Source organism: Meles meles, chromosome 5 (assembly GCF_922984935.1).
Source record: "Meles meles chromosome 5, mMelMel3.1 paternal haplotype, whole genome shotgun sequence".
NCBI lineage: Eukaryota > Metazoa > Chordata > Mammalia > Carnivora > Mustelidae > Meles > Meles meles.
Window position 1 is genome coordinate 53655941 of NC_060070.1, and position 13645 is coordinate 53669585.

The 13645-nt window shown below is 38.6% G+C and overlaps 1 pseudogene; it reads left to right on the forward strand.

The window, feature by feature from the left end:
* Positions 1–3088: 3088 nt before the first annotated feature.
* Positions 3089–3263, forward strand: LOC123942829 (annotated as a pseudogene).
* Positions 3264–13645: the final 10382 nt, after the last annotated feature.

A 13645-nucleotide genomic window follows, 5' to 3' on the forward strand; every position in this document is an offset into this window, starting at 1 on the left:
TACCATGACCCCTGCTAAATGCCTTAAGAATCTCTCCCCACCTCCTTTCAAACACAGCTCCTTTAGTATCACTTACTTGTCTTCTGATTATAGCAGTTCTCACACAAATATAAAACAGAGTTACCCCCTTTGTTATTGTGAATATTTACATGGGCATATACATTAATATAGAAATACTCAAATTTCAAATCTACATGCCAACTCTTTGATCATGGCTTTTACAGATTATAATAGTCTAAGTGTAAAAGATATATGTAATGATAGGATGAAAATAGGTAGATTATAGACAGACAGACAGACACAGCTAGACAGATGACAGACAGGCAGCCAAAAGTCAGGCATATATGTCTGTGCATGTTTATATGTAAATATGCTCTTATTTGGGGGAAGATACCCTTTAAATCACCCTACTTTAGAGTTTCCTCTTCTATTATATGTGAGGTCTGCCATAAGAAGAAACAACCATTTTCCCCCTAAATCATGTAAAATATCAAACAATGGGCAAGAACTTTGTAAAATGCTTCTTACACTGCAAACCTGTGTCTTTCTTTAATCTTAGGTAAAAATGATTTCTAAAATTGGTTTTGAACACTCAAATCATTCATGATTGTAGCACTCTATTCTAAAGTCTCTTTTCAGATGTCTCTGTGACAGATTCACAGAAAAATCATTTCTTTTCCTTTTTTTGGAAAAAAAAAAGCTACCTCCTTCAAGAAACTCCATTAGGGTCCTCTTTCAAAGATTACATGATTGGGAAATAATCTACAGTATTGAGATCTATCTATAGAAAATTATTACATTTAAGTCAATCATACAATATTTATGTTTTTGAGTTATGTTAATTCAACCCTGGAAATCAAGGAAATAAGTATAACCTCAGTTTTATGATGAAGGAAAGCATATGTACAACGTAAACTGACAGAGCCAAACATAACCTATAACTAGGAGATCCCTTGTATCTGATGCACGTGAAATCAAGAGTCATAAGTTCTGTTTCCTTCCTCTCTGTGGTTGCTTCACAAAACAATTACTTCTAGCCACTCTAGTGTTTGCTCTCCCTGCCTAGCAGGACCATGCTGAGAATCAAACAATACAATACATTTTAAAATACTGTATTGCAAGATGAAATCAGAGAGGGAGATATAAGAGACTTTTAACTCTAGGAAACAAACTGAGGGTTGCTGGAGGGGAGGGGCTAAGGAGATGGGGTAACTGGGTGATGGATATTAAGGTGTTATACACAACCGATGAATCACTGAAACTCATAATACACTATATGTTAATTAATTGAATTTAAATAAAATTTTAAAAATAAAATAAAACACTGCATTGCTTCATTATTACTATTTAGGTAAATAACATTATAAATTATTGTTGACTTTCCAAGAAAACAGAAACTTCCACCTTTATTATTAACTTTCAGAATGAAATATTTTGAGTAGTTTAAACTTTTTGACTGCCAAACTAGAGTTATGAGGCATAAAAGCCTTGTTAATGATAGGATTTGTTAAGTAATTGCTTAAGATCTCGTAAGTTTTAAAGCAGAGTTTTTAAGGACAGTGGGAAGATTGCAGAGAGTTGAAGATATAATGGAACCAAACTCAGTAAAGAAGAAGGAGTGCTGGGTAGAGTTCACAGGCCGGGCTCTGGGTCTTACCCAGCCAACATACCCTCCCTGTGACTCTAAACTATAGTCATATCTTCCAAGTCCTTGAATTCCCTAAGTAGCTGACCACAGATTCACTTAAAATAACCTATTTAAATAGGGATTAAGTCTCCTTGTAAAACACTCCCTCTTCCTAGCTTCATGTATTTTATAAGTACACAGAATAGAAAAGTTAAGACAATTATTATAAAATCAAAACTTATCTCCCTAAAATAATGCCTTCCCCTTGTCATTCTGCTCTGCCAAATTTCCAGTGTCTTGTTATTGACCTTAAGATGAAGTTCAGTTGGAATAAGCAGCCTATAAGACTCAGCGCAATATGGTTTCACCCATTCATTCTCACATTCACCTCCCAACACCTCAAGAGCATGGTTAAATACCCAATCCCTCCCCAGCTTCACCTGTAATTCTTTCTACCTATTCAAATTCTACCCAACCTTACAGGTTACTATAAAGATCTCTATCTTTGTTGAAGACCTCTCTAGCTATTCCAAACCATTGCCATTTTTCAATACTTGTACTTGGCATCTCTCCCTCATTTTTGCCTTTTGCAACTGACTGTTTCATAAGTATGTGTCTAGTTTCCACCTCTACATTATAAACTCCTGAGAGGGATGAACTTGAAAGTAGGGACAACCTTCAGAATCACTGCAGAAAAAAGCAATTAGTAGCATAACCAACAAAAATGAAGGTGAACATAAGAGTTAACACTGCCAACCCCACAGAACCTCAAAATTTTCATAGTATTGTTTTATAAGAGGAGATGACAATGTTGTTCTATTTGCTATGAAGGACATATTTTACAGTGAGACTGAGTTTCCATCTTCAAATGCTGTTTGTATACAGTTTAGTCATACTTTCCTGAAAATGCAGTAAATATCAGAACAGAAAGACCAACTGTTCCCATTAAGACTGTCACCAAGGCATATATATACACATATCATTAAAGATTTTTAAAAAGCAGATCTGAGATGATTATAGTTTAATTTGTACCTAGTGTAGGTGTCAATAATATTTTTTAACATCTTTAGCTATTTGTCATTCATTTCTTCCCCTTGAAATCTTTCTCTTTTGAAAATGAAGGAGAAATGAGGCAAATAAGCAGAAAATTTCACCAAATTTTAACCCTTCCTCCTAAGCACTTCACACCTTTGTGCTGATCAGATTTTTAGAGGGCTGTGAATATGCTACTGTCAAATCCAGACATTTGATGTACAAGAAAAATAAAGATGTGCAGAGATTGACATTTCTCAATTGTACTTCTTAATTCTTTTTGAAGTATTATTAAATGAAATAGAATTAATCAAGATATAAATACTCTGTGTCTATGTCTATCACTTAGCTAAGGTATTTTATATCTTATAAATTTTACATTTTTCCACAACTTAACACATTTTAGTTCCTAACTGATGGAGCAGATTAAGCTTTGCGCAGTGGCAGTATCGTAGCCAATGAGGTTTATCCGAGGCGCGATTATTGCTAATTGATGGAGCAGATTAAATGTAAACGAAAAGAAGGTTGGTGAGAAGTATCAAAGAGAAGTGTGAAGGGGCTAAACTCTGGAGTACTGGAAATATTGATAAAAATTTATACAAATTGCTGTGACATACCTGGTTTTGAGGCCAATCTGACAGATTATGAAGGAACATTGAGATAAGAGTAGAAAACCTAAGTCAAGAACAAATTCACAAATTAGAGACTTAAGCAGAAATATACAGATGAAGTATCAAAAGAAATTTGTGCAAAAGCTAACGTGGGTGGAATATTTCTAGGTAAAAGTTACCTATTTGTCATAAGTTGAGTTTTTCAGAAGTTGTGATGGTAGGCTTGACTTTGCTTGGATTGATAATTATTATTCCCCTAGGAAAGTCCTCTGAAGGCCTTTAACTGAGATTCCATCATCCTTCATACTCCAACTTCAACTGAGTCAAATATGCATGTACAGAAGCATCCCTCACCTGGCTCCATCCTTCATCTGACCTAAACTGCCTCTTGGTCTCATATTCTTACCCTTATGTTTATTCAGATTTGTATATTCAGCTAATAGCTTTTCTTTCCTTTTGAGCTTCTGCAACTCTGCTTTGGTGACCTACCTATACCCTTTATGTGACCTGTTCATTCAGCTCCTCTCATTTCAGCATGAACTTCTCAAAAGAAAACACTGTACTACCCACTTCACATAATGGCAATGGCCCAGCTTTATCCTCATCAAAAACAGTATTATGAAAGAACCATGTACCAGCATGCCTTGCAAAATGAAGAAACCCTTGCACTATGTAACATCAGGCCATAAGTTTTGAAGGTTTTGAATGCTTACCAATGGCAAAAAGTCCAAAAATTTTAAGGATACAAGACAGTTTCCCTTAGAACACACGTTCTTGACTCAATTCAGTCCTAAGACCTCTTTCCTGGTCATGTGTTCCCTCTAAGACTGCCTTCAACTTAAGTGACATAGCCTTATGAAGTAGAACCTATAAACCTTCCTTTACCATTCCAGTTTTATCTTACAATAGATTTTGAGAGTAGCAACGTCCCTTGTTGCCATTTTCTCACCAGAATCATAGCTAATTTTGGTATTCCATGACTTGAATACATCTTTACCTTCTTTCTCCTCCTTTTACCCAGTTATTTGCAACATAGTGAATCCCATAATAAGATTTTGAGAGGTAATAGAATATACCATCACCTAATATTATATAAAATGTGACCAGAAGAAATTTTACTTTTGAGTCTCCTAATTGTTGAAAGTAAATTTGTCTCCACTCTATCAGTTCAACTTCAGATACTATATACATAGCAGATACAAAGCTCCTCATTTTTTTCATAACTCTCTTTCCTCAGGCAGGAAATTCCTCCATCTCATGATCCTACTAAATCCTAGGTATTCTTCAAACTTCAGCAGAAGAGTTATGTCCCCAAATGAACCTTCATAATAATACCAAATTTCCTAGCCTCCCACTCTGTCTCAGTGTCTTTGCCCCTTCATATTGACCCCTATACATCACAAAGAAGCACACTTTCACCCCCCAGATCTTATTCCCACAAATGTCCTTGGAACTTTACCAGATAGCTAAAATAATACAGTTAAATCAGATGTTTTATGAAGAACAGAGTTAATTCAGTCACTAAGAGATTACTGTTGTGATGTTAGACTGAATGAGCTCAATAGCACACTGCATTACTTTAAACTACATATGGATTAACAATGAAAATTTTTAGGCACAATGCATGCATCTTTTTTGATGTAGGATATACCAAAGGATACTTAAGGGTAAGTGGGGACTTTATGACTCTTTAAGTGGGCCATTCATAGATGGCATCAATGCCCACATATCTTTCAGCAACTTGTAACCAACAAAAACTAGACTCTGAAATCCATACCCAAGCAGGAATCAAGGTAAGCAGGGAGTTCAGGAAAACTATTCTAAACTCTTAAAGATCTTCTGTTGAATCTTCAACTCACTTTTCAATTTATTACTACTACTTATTCATCTTCAGAAAGATTATCAGCTTCATTATACCTCACCTAACTGGATCAATCTAGGCTCAATCTTATAAGTGAGTGCTTTTAAAAAATGTTATATGTAAGCCCCATAAGAATTAGCAGCTCATTCCTCAGTTCTTTTTCACCTGGACATAATTTGGACTCATCTCCTTCCACACAATACCTTCTGAAATAAGCTTGATCCCTCTATATTTCAGTTAGTTTCATTTAGATGAAAAGTGCAGTTACTTGAAATTAATGAAACAGGGTCGCTTGGGTGACTCAGTGAGTTAAGCCTCTGCCTTCGGCCCAGGTCATAATCTCAGGGTCCTGGAATAGAGCCCCGCATCAGGATCACTACACAGCAGGGAGCCTGCTTCCCCCTCTTTCTGCCTGCCTCTCTGCCTACCTGTGATTTCTCTTTCTGTCAATTAAGTAAATAAAATCTTTAAAAAAAAGAGAAGAAATTAATGCAACATTGTGTGTCAATTGTACTTCAATTTTAAAAAGTGTGTGTGTGCAAAAAACTTTAAGACACTGATGAAAGAAAGTGAAGAAGGGACAAATAAATGGAAAGATATCCCATGTTCATGAATTGGGAGAATTAACATTGTTAAAATGTTCAAACTACCCATGGCAATCTACAGATTCAATGTGATACTTATCAAAATTCCAATGACATCTTTCACAGAACTAGAAAAGGCAATTTTAAAACTTTTATGGAACCAACAAAAGCTCTAAATAGCCAAAGCATTCGTGAGAAAGAAGAACAAAGTTGGAGGCATCATACTTTCCAATTTCAAACTACACTCTGAAGCTAGAGTAATCAACACCGTATGGTACTGGCATAAAAAATAGACACATACACCAATGGAACAGAACTGAAACCCAGAAATAAACCCAGGTATAGCTGATCAATTAATACTTGACAAGAGAGTCAAGAATTATCAATGTGGATACAATAGTCTTTTCAATAAATGGTATCGGGAAAATGGGATATCCAAATACAAAAAATGAAACTGAACCTCTCTCTTACACCACTCACAAAAAATTAACTCAAAATAAATTGAAGACTTAAATCTAAGACCTAAAACCCTAGAAATCCTAGGATAAAACATGGGAAAACCCCTTTGACATTCTTGGCATATGATTTTTTGGATATGACACCTAAAGTACAAGCAACAAGAGCCAATAATAAGTAAGTGTGACTACATAAAATTAAATAGCTTCTGCACAGCAAGAGAAACAATCAATAGAGTAAAGAGGCAATATATGGAATGCAGCAAAATATTTACAAGCCATATATCCAATATGAAGTTAACATCCAAAATATATAAGGAGCTCTGATAGCAAATATATGACTCAATAACAAACAACAATAATCAAAAAACAAATAACCTAATTAAAAATGGGCAGAGGACCTAAATAGACATTTTTCATAAGAAGACATACAGATGGGTAACAGGCACATGAGAAAGTGCTCTCCATTACTAATCATCAAGGTAATATAAATCAAAATCACAATGAGATATCATCTCACACCTTTTAGGATCTTTATTATCAAAAAGAGATAAATGGGGGTTCCTATGTGGCTCAGTGGGTTAAAGCCTCTGCCTTCAGCTCAGGTCATGATCCCAGGATCCTGGGATCGAGCCCCACATCAGGCTCTCTGCTCAGCGGGGAACCTGGTTCCCTTCCTCTCTTTCTGCCTGCCTCTCTGCCTATTTGTGATCTCTTTCTGTCAAATATATAAATAAAATCTTAAAAAAAAAAAAAAAACAAAGAGAGAGACAGGGAGAGACAAGATGGCGGGGAAGTAGGAGGAGGAACAGGGACTGATATCGGAGGATAAACAAAAGGGGGAGGGAACCACCAGAGGCGACCAATTGCAAAGTAATACCCCAATACGAGAGTGCCCTGTGACTGGGGACCAGCATTAACTTGGAGTCTGGTTGAAAGCACTCAAAAAGAGCAAAGGATCGTGGAGGGAAATTGTGGGAATTGGGGCGGTTGGGGACAGGGGCTTAAGCCTCGGCACCCAGGACAGCCTCCCCTGGCACTGAGCCAGAGAGAGTGCGGCGGAGAAACCAGGTCTTGGTCCCTGAGCCGCCAGCGCGCTGGAGAAGGCATGGGGTCCAGCTCTTGTGAGGTGCTGGGAGTCTCACCAGAGGGCAGAACGCCGGCCCCACCAGCAGAACCTGAGACGCATGCAACCCACACCCTCCCTGGAGAGAGGTGCGGGTAGGCACCAGCCCTACGCTCGCTCTTATTTTTTTTTTTTTTTAAGATTTATTTATTTGACAGAGAGATCACGAGTAAGCAGAGAGGCAGGCAGAGAGGAGGAAGCAGGCTCCCCGCTGAGCAGAGAGCCTGATGTGGGGCTCGATCCCAGGACCCTGAGATCATGACCTGAGCTGAAGGCAGAGGCTTAACCCACTGAGCCACCCAGGTGCCCCCCTACGCTCGCTCTTAGACCTGCTCCGCACCGTACCATTAGAGCCTGAGAAGCACACGCTCCACACCCTCCCCTGAGAGAGGTGCAGGGAGGCATCAGCCCAGTGCTTGCTCTTAGACCCACACCACGCTGCGCCATTAGAGCCTGAGAAGCGCACGTTCCACACCCTCCCCTGAGAGAGTGCACACAGGCGCCAGTGGGGAGCTCTCAGACCTGGAAAGATGAGGAATTCCCAGCCCGGGCCAGCGGGAAAATCTCAGTGTGTGATCGCTGCTTGGAACCTCTCTGGCGGTCTGGAGCTGCCCAGACAGCCGCCGCTGCCTTGGTTTTGGATACAAGTAGGAGATCCGCATCCCCAGGGACCTCAACTCAGAGCCTGCTCTGAGGCTTGTCTCTGAGAGGGGAGGTTGGGGTGCAGTTTGCTTTCCTATAAACCTCCAAAAACCATCAAAACTGTCAAGGCAAGAGAAAAAAAAAAAAAAAAACAATGAACAAACATAAAAACCTCCAGAGAACAAGCCTGAAAAACTGGTTTCCTCAGAGCCCACCTTGAGGGGGGCAGGAGGACTTAACTCTGGTAACATCATTGACTGAAAACCCACCTGGCAGGCCCCTCCCCCAGAAAACCAAACAGGAAAGAAGAAAAAAAAAAGACAACACGAGAACAACCACCACTACATCATAGATACAACTTTTATTTTTAACTCGTTCCCACTATTCTGGTTCATTTTTTTTCTTTTCTATAAATAATTTTTAACCTATTTACCATCACAGTGAGATGTCCAGTACATCAAATTCCATAATAACCTTCTAACCTGAACTTTTTGATACAAGCACCCATGTTTTTCTTTTGCTTTTCTATTTTTTTAACTTTTTTTTTAATTTTAGTTTAGTTTAGTTTATTCTTTTTTTATTTTTATTTTCTAATATTCATATAGAGTTAAACTTCAAGGTAATCCCCTTTCCCCAATCAATGCTACCCCTATAGGTAAACCAATTTTTAATCCCCCCTTTATCTTAGGAGAGTTGAGTCCTTTAACAAAGATATCAAGATACATCCAGCAAGAATCAAAATAAGCTTCCTTGCCCACACTGAGAACTTATAACCACTCTCCCATCTTTTTCTTCTGCCAGTGTTTCTGTGTATTTGTGTTTGTCCTGATAGTATATAAATCTTACACTTGGGGTTCCTTTTGACGAGGTTCTTCCCCCCCTTTTTTTTTTTTGCTTTTATATATAGATATATATATATTTTTTTTTCCTCTTGTCGTATACTTTTATCAGTCTTTTTGTTTGTCTGTTTTTGTCTGTATACCTCATAAATATTACCTTGGGGCCCATCTGGGCTGAGCCTTCTCTTTTATCTTCCCCTTTTTTCCTGTCTCTCCCTCTCTCTCTCCTTTTTTTTCCCCTTCTTTTCTTTTCTTTTTCATTCTTTTTCTTTTCTGTTTTCTCTCGTATGGGTGGGGAATCCTGTTTGCTCAGAAGTGTTCCAGGGTGGGGCGCCTGGGTGGCTCAGTCATTAAGCATCTGCCTTCAGCTCAGGTTATGATCTCGGGGTCCTGGGATTGAGCCCCGCATCGGGCTCCCTGCTCAGCAGAAGGCCTGCTTCTCCCTCTCCCACTCTCCCTGCTTGTGTTCCCTCTCTCTCTCTCTGTCAAATAAATAAATAAAATCTTAAAAAAAAAAAAAAAAGAAGTGTTCCAGGGTGCACCTTGACTGCACCACGGTTAATACATCCAGCTACATCCAATCAGTCATCTCTCACCAAAATGACTACGAGGAGGAATGCCCAACAGAAGAAAAATACAGAGGATGGGCCTTCTACAACAGTGTTAATGGCTATTGACATAGACAATATGTCGGAAAGGGAATTCAGGCTATGAATTATCCAGGCAATAGCTAGGTTGGAGAATGCCATGGATGACCAAACGGAAATGATTAGGGCACAACTGAAAGCCACCAGGGATGATGTTCACAATGTTAGGGCAGAACTGAAAGCTACCAGGGATGGTGTTCAAAATGCTCTCAATGAGTTCCAATCTAATCTAAATTCTCTAAAAGCTAGGGTAACTGAGACAGAAGACAGAATTAGTGATCTGGAGGACAAACAGATAGAGAGAAAGGATCAGGAGGAAGACTGGAACAAACAGCTTAGAAGCTACGAAAACAGAATCAGGGAAATAAATGATGCCATGAAACGTTCCAATGTCAGAATTATTGGAATCCCTGAAGGGGAGGAGAAAAAAAGAAGTCTAGAAGATACAGTGGAACAAGTTGTCTAGGAAAATTTTCCCAATCTCACGAATGGAACCAGTGTTCATGTACTAGAGGCAGAACAGTTTCCCCCCTGGATTATAGATTCTCGAAAGTCCTCAAGACACCTGATAGTAAGAGTGAAGAATTATAACTGTAGGCAGACCCTCTTGAAAGCAGCTAGGACAAAGAAGCTCCTTACATACAGAGGAAAGCCCATTAGAATAACGTCAGACCTGTCCACAGAGAACTGGCAAGCCAGGAAGGACTGGCAAAATATATTCAGGGCACTAAATGAAAAGAACATACAGCCAAGAATACTTTATCCAGCAAGACTAACATTCAAAATGGATGGAGAGATAAAGAGTTTCCAAGACCAGCAAGGCTTAAAAGACTATGCAACCACCAAGCCGACACTGCAGGAAATATTAAGGGGGGGTTCTATAAAAGAGAAAAAATTCTAAGAATATCATTGAACAGAAATATAGAGACAATCTACAGAAAGAAAGACTTCAAAGGTAACACGATGTCAATAAAAACGTATCTATCAATAATCACTCTCAATGTGAATGGCCTAAAATGTGCCCATAAAATGACACAGGGTTGCAGATTGGATAAAACGACAGGACCCATCCATATGTTTTCTACAGGAGACTCATTTTGAACCTAAAGATACACCCAGACTGAAAGTGAAGGGATGGAGAAGCATCTTTCATGCCAATGGGCCTCAAGAGAAGGCCAGGGTAGCGATTCTCATATCAGATAAATTAGATTTTAAACTAAAGACTGTAGTCAGAGATACAGAAGGACACTACATAATTCTTAAAGGGACTATCCACCAAGATGATCTAACAATTGTAAATATCTATGCCCCCAATATGTGAGCAGGTAACTACGTAAGAAAACTATTAATCAAGATAAAGAGTCATATTGATATGAATACACTAATAATAGGAGATCTTAACACGCCTCTCTCAGTAATAGATCATCCAAACAGAAAATCAATAAAGAAACAAGAGCATTGAATGACACATTGGACCAGATGGACCTCATAGATATATACAGAACATTCCACCCTAAAACAACAGAATACTCATTCTTCTCAAGTGCACATGGAACCTTCTCCAGAATAGACCACATACTGGATCACAAATCAGGACTCAACCGATACCAAAAGACATATTCCTTTCCCTGCATATTCTCAGATCACAATGCTTTGAAACTGGAGCTCAATCACAAGGAAAAGTTCAGAAGGAACTCAAACACCTGGAAGCTAAAGACCACCTTGCTTAAGAATGCTTGGATCAACCAGGAGATCAAAGAAGAACTTAAACAATTCATGGAAACCAATGAGAATGAAGACACTTTGGTCCAAAACCTATGGGATACAGCAAAGGCGGTTCTAAGGGGGAAATACATAGCCATCCAAGCCTCCCTCAAAAAAATTGAAAAATTCAGAATACACTAGCTGTCTCTACACCTTAAAGAACTGGAGAATCAACAACAAATCAAACCAACTCCACATGCAAGAAGGGAAATAATCAAGATTAGAGCAGAGATCAATGAGGTAGAAACCAGAGATACAGTAGAACGTATCAATGAAACTAGAAGCTGGTTTTTTGAAAGAATCAATAAGATCGATAAACCAATGGCCACACTAATCCAAAAGAAAAGAGAGAAAGCCCAAATTAATAAAATTATGAATGAAAAGGGAGAGATCACAACTAAACCAAGGAAGTAGAAACAATCATCAGAAATTATTACCAACAGTTATATGCCAATAAGCTAAGCAACCTAGATGCAATGGATGCACCTGGAAAACTATAAACTCCCAAAACTGAACCAGGAAGAAATTGACAACCTGAATAGACCGATATCCAGCAACGAGATTGAAGCAGTGATCAAAAACCTCCCAAAAAATAAGAGCCCAGGACCTGACAGATTCCCTGGGGAATTCTACCAAACTTTCAAAGAAGAAATAACACCTATTCTCCTGAAGCTGTTTCAAAAAATTGAAACAGAAGGAAAAACTCCAGACTCTTTTTATGAAGCCAGCATTACCCTATCCCCAAACCAGGCAAAGACCCTACCAAAAAGGAGAATTTCAGACCAATATCACTGATGAATATGGATGCTAAGATTCTCAACAAGATCCTAGCAAACAGGATCCAACAGCACATTAAAAAGATTATCCACCATGACCAGGTGGGATTCATCCCTGGGTTACAAGGATGGTTCAACATTCACAAATCAATCAATGTGATAGAACAAATCAATAAGAGAAGAGAGAAGAACCACGTGGTCCTCTCAATTGATGCAGAAAAAGCATTTGACAAAATCCAGCATCCGTTCCTGATTAAAACGCTTCAAAGTATAGAGATAGAGGGAACATTCCTGAACTTCATAAAATCTATCTATGAAAGACCCACAGCAAATATCATCCTCAATGGGAAAAAGCTTGCAGCCTTCCCGTTGAGATCAGGAACACGACAAGGATGCCCACTCTCACCACTCTTGTTCAACATAGTATTAGAAGTCCTAGCAACAGCAATCAGACAACAAAGAGAAATAAAAGGTATCCAAATTGACAATGAAGAAGTCAAACTCTCTCTCTTTGCCGATGCCATGATTCTTTATATGGAAAACCCAAAGGACTCCACCCCCAAACTACTACAACTCATGCAGCAATTCAGTAACGTGGCAGGATACAAAGTCAATGTACAGAAATCAGTGGCTTTCTTATACACTAACAATGAAAATACAGAAAGGGAAATTAGAGAATCGATTCCATTTACTATAGCACCAAGAACCATAAGATACCTGGGAATAAACCTAACCAAAGAGATAAAGGATCTGTACTCGAGGAACTACAGAACATTCATGAAAGAAATTGAAGAAGACACGAAAAGATGGAAGACCGTTCCATGCTCTTGGATCAGAAGAATAAACATTGTTAAAATGTCTATACTGCCTAGAGCAATCTATACTTTTAATGCCATTCCGATCAAAATTCCACTGGTATTTTTCAAAGAGCTGAAGCAAATAATCCTAAAATTTGTATGGAATCAGAAGAGACCCGAATTGCTAAGGAAATGTTGAAAAACAAAAATAAAACTGGTGGCATCACGTTACCTGATTTCAAGATTTATTACAAAGCTGTGATCACCAAGACAGCATGGTACTGGCAGAAAAACAGACACATAGACCAGTGGAACAGAGTAGAGAGCCCAGATATAGACCCTCAACTCTATGGTCAAATAATCTTCAACAAAACAGGAAAAAATATAGAGTGGAAAAAAGAGAGTCTCTTCAATAAATGGTGCTGGGAAAACTGGACAGCTATATGTAGAAGAATGAAACTCGACCATTCTCTTACACCGTACACAAAGATAAACTCGAAATGGATAAAAGACCTCAACGTGAGACAGGAATCTATCAGAATCCTAGAGGAGAACAGAGGCAGTAACCTCTTCGATATCAGCCACAGCAACTTCTTTCAAGATATGTCTCCAAAGGCAAAGGAAACAAAAGTGAAAATGAACTTTTGGGACTTCATCAAGATCAAAAGCTTCTGCACAGCAAAGGAAACAGTCAACAAAACAAAAAGGCAATCCACGGAATGGGGGAAGATATTTGCAAATGACAGTACAGACAAAGGGCTGATATCCAGGATCTATAAAGAACTCCTCAAACTCAACACACACAAAACAGATAATCATATCAAGAAATGGGCAGAAGATATGCACAGACACTTTTCCAATGAAGACATACAAATGGCTATCAG